The sequence below is a fragment of the Pteronotus mesoamericanus genome, unplaced genomic scaffold (genome assembly GCF_021234165.1).
Source record: "Pteronotus mesoamericanus isolate MK-2021 breed Mesoamerican mustached bat unplaced genomic scaffold, CSHL_Meso_final scaffold_21, whole genome shotgun sequence".
Taxonomy (NCBI): Eukaryota; Metazoa; Chordata; class Mammalia; order Chiroptera; family Mormoopidae; genus Pteronotus; species Pteronotus mesoamericanus.
In genome coordinates, this window is record NW_026555310.1 from 3135312 (window position 1) to 3141056 (window position 5745).

Below are 5745 nucleotides of genomic sequence, written 5' to 3' on the forward strand. Positions count from 1 at the left end.
TGAGATTTGTTCATGGATAAAGCTATGTGTCTATTTTTATCTCCAGTCTTGGGATTGGTCAGTCACTGGTCAAACAGGTTGACCATAGGACCCTGGGAATTCTCCAGTTATGGGGAAAGGGGGCCAAGGACCTAGTTACACGTTCAGACCAATGCAACTTGGACACAGAAGGTCTCCTGTCCCACCATCCTACAAGGAGGCTATACCAGTGTTGACCTATGTTCCCAGTGTCTCCTGACATATCCAGGCACCACGTGGCTGCCTTAGCAAGCATATCAACAAAGGGATTCCTCCTGGCAGTGGCAGGTTCTTTCTAAAGCACCACGGTGGGGTTGGCACAGCCCAGAATATATTTTGATGAGTACTGGCCTAATCCTGCCAAACCAAATGCTAGGTCCACAAAGAAGAACTGAGGACTTTCTCCGAGCCCAGCACTTCACTAGCATACCTACAGTTGTTCCCCACCCCTCTACCTCAGGAAGCTAACAGTCAGCTTGAGAGAGAAGCTATCTACTCAAGATAGCCATTCGGGACTTCCTAGCCAAGTGAAGAAGGTCAGAGAAGACAGAGGCTTATGCAGGAAACCTGAGAATCAGAGCAGGTTACCTGAAGGGAGTGGGGCTTTAAGTGAATGTGAAGGAGTGAGATAGGCTGAAGGAAGAGCAGGTTTCTCAAAGACAGGAATGTTGGGGGCAAAGAAGGGAAACACTGAGACCTCAGACAAATGAGCCTCGGTTTCCTCATCTGTAAAATGGAGCATAAACCTTCCCTACTTACTTAACAGGGCATTTGAGGATCTGAAGATACTTATGTTCATTCCTATCAGAAATGGCACATCTCTTGCTTCCAGCACTCTGACCTGTAACAGCTCAATAAATGTAAAGGATTATTAGTGATGTTATTGTTATTACAGCAGATATTATAGATTAAAGACAACCCTCTTGCTCAGAGACCAAATACAGGTAAATGGGCCTCAGGCTGGCTCTCTCAAGACTCAGGAGAAACAGTTGGATGAACCTCATTCCCATCCAGGAGGGGCCCAGAGACAAGATCAACTCTACTTATTTTATCTTTATTTTAAATTCCATTTTCTATTCTAATTTCTGAATACTAATTTGAATTTCTGAATCTGAATATGAATTTCATTGTAAAAAATATATAACACTTTAGCCCTGGCTGGTGTGGCTCCATGGACTGAGCGCAGTGCTCTTCGATTCCCATCAGGGCACACGCCTGGGCTGCAGGCCGGGTCCCCTGTCGGGGGCACGTGAGAGGCAACCACACATTGATGTTTCTCTCCCTCTCTTCCTCCCTTCCTCCCGTTCTCTCTAAAAGTAAATAAATACAATCTTTAAATATATATAACACTTCATTATTCCCTTCTTTCTACTTTCTTTAAATTTATTATTTTTATCATTGTCCAACTTCTGGAGTTGAAGATTTAATTTTCCAGCTTTCTTCTTTTTCAATATAGATTCTCTGAAGACCATAAATTTCCTTTTAAGTACTCTTTTGACTGCTTCCTATTGTTTTCATATGTAGCATTTTTACTAGCATTTAGTTAAAATGATTTTATTCTTTGACTCATAAGTTATTTAGAAATTTCTACAAACATGGGTCATTCATGTCACAAATGTTTATTGAGCACATACTTAGTCTGTGCCTGGCCCTGCTCTGGATGTGCTTAGGGAGACATTAAATTTGTCCAGCATTTATCTCTGTATCTTAGACTTCCTAAGCCTCTACGTTAGCCATGCCTCAGTTGCCTATTTTTGTGCTTCTACCCCCAGAAGACCCTAAACTCCTTGGGGGCAGGGGTTGCTTCCCTTTACATCCCCAGGGCCTTGAAAGTGCCTGGCCTGTAGTAGGTTTTCAATAAATGTATAATGAAGAAAAGAATGAGTGAAAGATGTTCCTCCCCAACAAAGGTCTCCTAGTCTAAATGTCCCAATGAGGGCCTATCTCCTTGACCTTTGTATTCCCAGTATTATCACAATGTGTGACTCATTGAAGGAGCAGTTAAGACATGCTAAATAGAAGGAAGGAAGGAGAAAGGAAGGGAGAGAGGAAAAGGAAACCACAATTTTTCTACCTAAACAAGGAAACCCTCCTGCCCCTCTCCTGCTGCAGGTCCTGAACAGTTCTCCGGAGGCAGGGAGGCTGAGTCCCCTCCTTGTGCAAGCCCCCTCCTGCCCCCTCCTGCCCCCTCCTGCCCCCTCCTGCCCCCTGGAGTAATCCAGTGAACACCTGGCCAAGGGTGCCGCTTATTTTTGCGCTCTGAGCACAACAACAAAAATAAGCCCCTACCTGGGTTTGGGTTTTTCTTCTCCTAGATCCCCGGTCCTGCCAACCACCTGCGAGATGGGCAGAAAAGGTATCATTAGCTGTGGCCCAGAGAGGCCAAGCTCTGTAACTTTGGTCACCCAGCAAGTAAGTGGAAGCATTTTGGTTGCACAGAACCACATTTTTTACCTGCAAACTGCCTGCCCTGGGGGCAGTAAAAATGACCAAACCCAGGAGTGGGGAGGTGGAGACTGAAGGCCCCACCTCCAAACACAAAGGGCGGGGTTGAGCAGGTACTTAACAGCTAGTGCCCAGCCTGTGTACCTCCCCCCCCCGCCCCCCAAGCTCAGTGTGGAAAATCAGGGCTCAGAAGTCCTGGGCAGGACTAGCAAGTCAGCACCCTGGTGGCTCCAGAGAGACCCTTTTCTAAGGCCCTGTGTGCTAGGGGTTGCTGCACAATGTCCCCTCCTGTCCCTTCTCCTGGTCCATTTAGGCCTGAAGAAAAACAGCTAGAAGGGAAGTAGTCCTTGTGTTTGGGAAGCTCTAAAGGCTGAAGAATGAGGTAGAACCAGAGATACCTAGGCAGAGCTTCAATACCCCAGCACCAGGGCTGCGGACCAGCGGGGACACTTTAGTCAAAAAGGGCTTCCTGGAGGAGGGGAGGGAAGTGGCCGGGAAAGAGGGGGTGTTAGGGCTGGCAAGGAAGGAGAGAGTGGCAATGGCCTGGGGGAGGAGCAGGGAGCAGATTTGCTCAGCCTCCAGCCTGGGCAGAGAGCAAGCTACAAGTTGCCAGGCGCGAGCTGTGGAAGCCTGAGTTGAAAACAAGAAATACTATGGGAGCATGTGTTGTAAAGTGGAATAACCCTTAAGCCCCAACCAGGAGATAAATCAGCTGTGTGCAGGGACTGTGTCTTATTCAACCGTGCACCCCACTGTCTAGCAGGGTGCCAAGCATGCAGTCGGTGGTTACTAAGCGCTGGATAAATGAAGGGAGGCATGGATGGTGGGGATTGCAGCTACTGAGGGATGAGAGGTTCACCCGTCACAAAGGACTTTGTGGGCACCTGCTCTGTGCCGCACCCTGTGCTAGACACAGTGGAGGAGGTAGGAGGAGATAAAGGGGACAATGGGGTCCTTGCCCTCAAGGGGCTAGGGACTTCTGGTTTCTGTCCAAGATCCTGCTCCCAGTCCCCTGTTAAGCTAAAGTGCCCTCTGTTGTGATCAGAAGCCACATGCTCTCTGTGGGACCTCGGTCAAGGTATGTCCCTTCTCTGCAGCTCTTTCTTCACCTGTAAAATAAAGGGGTTAAAGAAGTGCTCCTGCAGATCCCTGCTGTGTCAACACCTTGACAGCTGCTGTCCCCTCCCGGCTCCCCACAATTCCCTAGGCAACAAGCCTGCGGGCTTCGAGCTGTGTGGTCTTGGCAACCTCCCGGAAATAGAGTACCTGCCTCATAGATAAAGAAATCATGCACAATAAAAAAATAAAAATAAAAATTAGCACCATGCTTGGTTCAGGCTAAATGCTTAAAAAAAATAACAGCAAACATGCTCATTGTAAGAGCCTTTCCCCTCATCCCCACGGAGTGGCTACACAAAGGTCCACACCATCTGCCCAGGCTCACCTGCATCTTGTCCCACCCCACCCTTTCCAGGAGTGGCCAGGGCTCAGAGACTCCTTTTGGGGCAGCTGGGGATTAGAGAGGGTATGTCAAGTGGCCCAACCCTTCCGTTCCCTGCAGAAGCTGACTGGCCACATTCCATTAGGGAAGGGTGAGTGCTGGCCAGACCGGCATGCATCGCGGCAACCACTTCCCTCCGCCAGCCTCAGCGAGACCAGCACTTCTTAGGACCCTGAGCCCACGGAGCTTCCCCCTCCCCAGGGAGGAAGTGGGATGTGTTTTCAAATGCAAAACCCAGAACTCAGGTCCCTATCCTCTTGGCTCTGATCTAAGTGCTCAGAGGCTCCCAGGGCTGAGCCTTCAGGGCTGAACCCCCAGAGCTGGGGTCACCCCCTACCCTCGAACCACCCCCTGCAGGGTCAGGCTTAGCACCTTCCACTGAGGGGGCTGCCCATAGGCTTCAGAGACACTGACCCCACCTGGAATACTCGCCCCACTTCCAGCTCTGGCTCCTCATTTGTCAGCTCAAATGTCGCCTCCTCGGAGACACCTGCCCAGCTAAAAGAGCCCCCTACTACCTCATGCTACCTTATTTCCTACTTTATTATTACCTTGTCTTGTGTTCTTCATTGCATTTAGCACAGCCTGCTTTGTCTTGCTGATTTTTCCTTCTCTAGCATATCAGTTGGGATCCAATCGGAAAAGAGAAAACAGGCTAAGTATTTCGAACAGAGGGGATTCGATGTAAGGAACTGATAGTGTGCATATTAAAACCATCAAGAACAAAGGGGGAATGCTGAGGGATTCTAGAAACTAGTAAACACAGAAGGCAATCGCTGAAGAGGTGAGAGAGGGGCCTTACCCAAACCCCAGTGAGGGCCCCAGCAGGGCGGTTCTTGGACATAGGGACAGGGGAATTGGATGGAGTAAAATGTTTCCCCTCCACTGGGAAGAGTAGGCACCTAAAGACTGGGAGATTGTTCTGAGGACCATGTGGGCTTCCAGTAGGTGGACTGTACCTCCTTGTCATCAGCCGCCATCACCAAGATACGTACCACCTCGGAAGCAGCACTCAGTACTCACTCAACAATTACTTATTAGTGCCTACAATGTGCCAGGCATGTTTCAGCCTCTGGGGAGGTAGCATGAACAAATCTGCCCAAATCCCTGCTTACATGGAGTTTCATCTCATGAGAAGACAGACAAGAAAGAAATGCATCATACAAGATAAAGTCAGCCAGGTGGCAATAATAGAAAAGCTCACTTAGAAGGGGACATTTCATCAAAACCCAGGAGGAGGTAAAGAAGTAGGCCACATGGGTGCCCGGGGATGAGCATTCAAGCAAAGAAAACAGCAGAGGCCAAAGCTCTGCAAGGAATCCAGTTGGCTGCCATGGAAAGAAGAGGGGATGGTGGGAGGAGGAGGCTGGTCAGAGGTGGGGCCCAGACCGTGCCAGATCGTGGGTCATTGTTGGACTCCAGCTTTGACTAAGATGGAGGGTTTGGGGGACAGCTACTGGACCTGGCTTCTGTGGTGAGGGGCAGAGCGCCAGAGCAAAACAGTGAGATCTGGAATTTTCCCAGCCCCACCTTTGACAAGAAATAAAAAAGAGAAAGGACCTTCTCTGCCAGTCTTTCTCTTACCCCGTAATTTCTGTCTCAAAGATTCAAAGGGTGGGGGGTAGTTTTCATTTCAACAAGCCCTGCAACACCTCCCTACCTCATTAGACTGTTAGCTCCTTAAGACAGGTGCCACCCCCTATGACTTGCTCATTACTGTGTCCCCTGTGCCTCACAAAGGGCTGACACGTAGCAAGTGCTCATTAAATACAGGGGTGGGT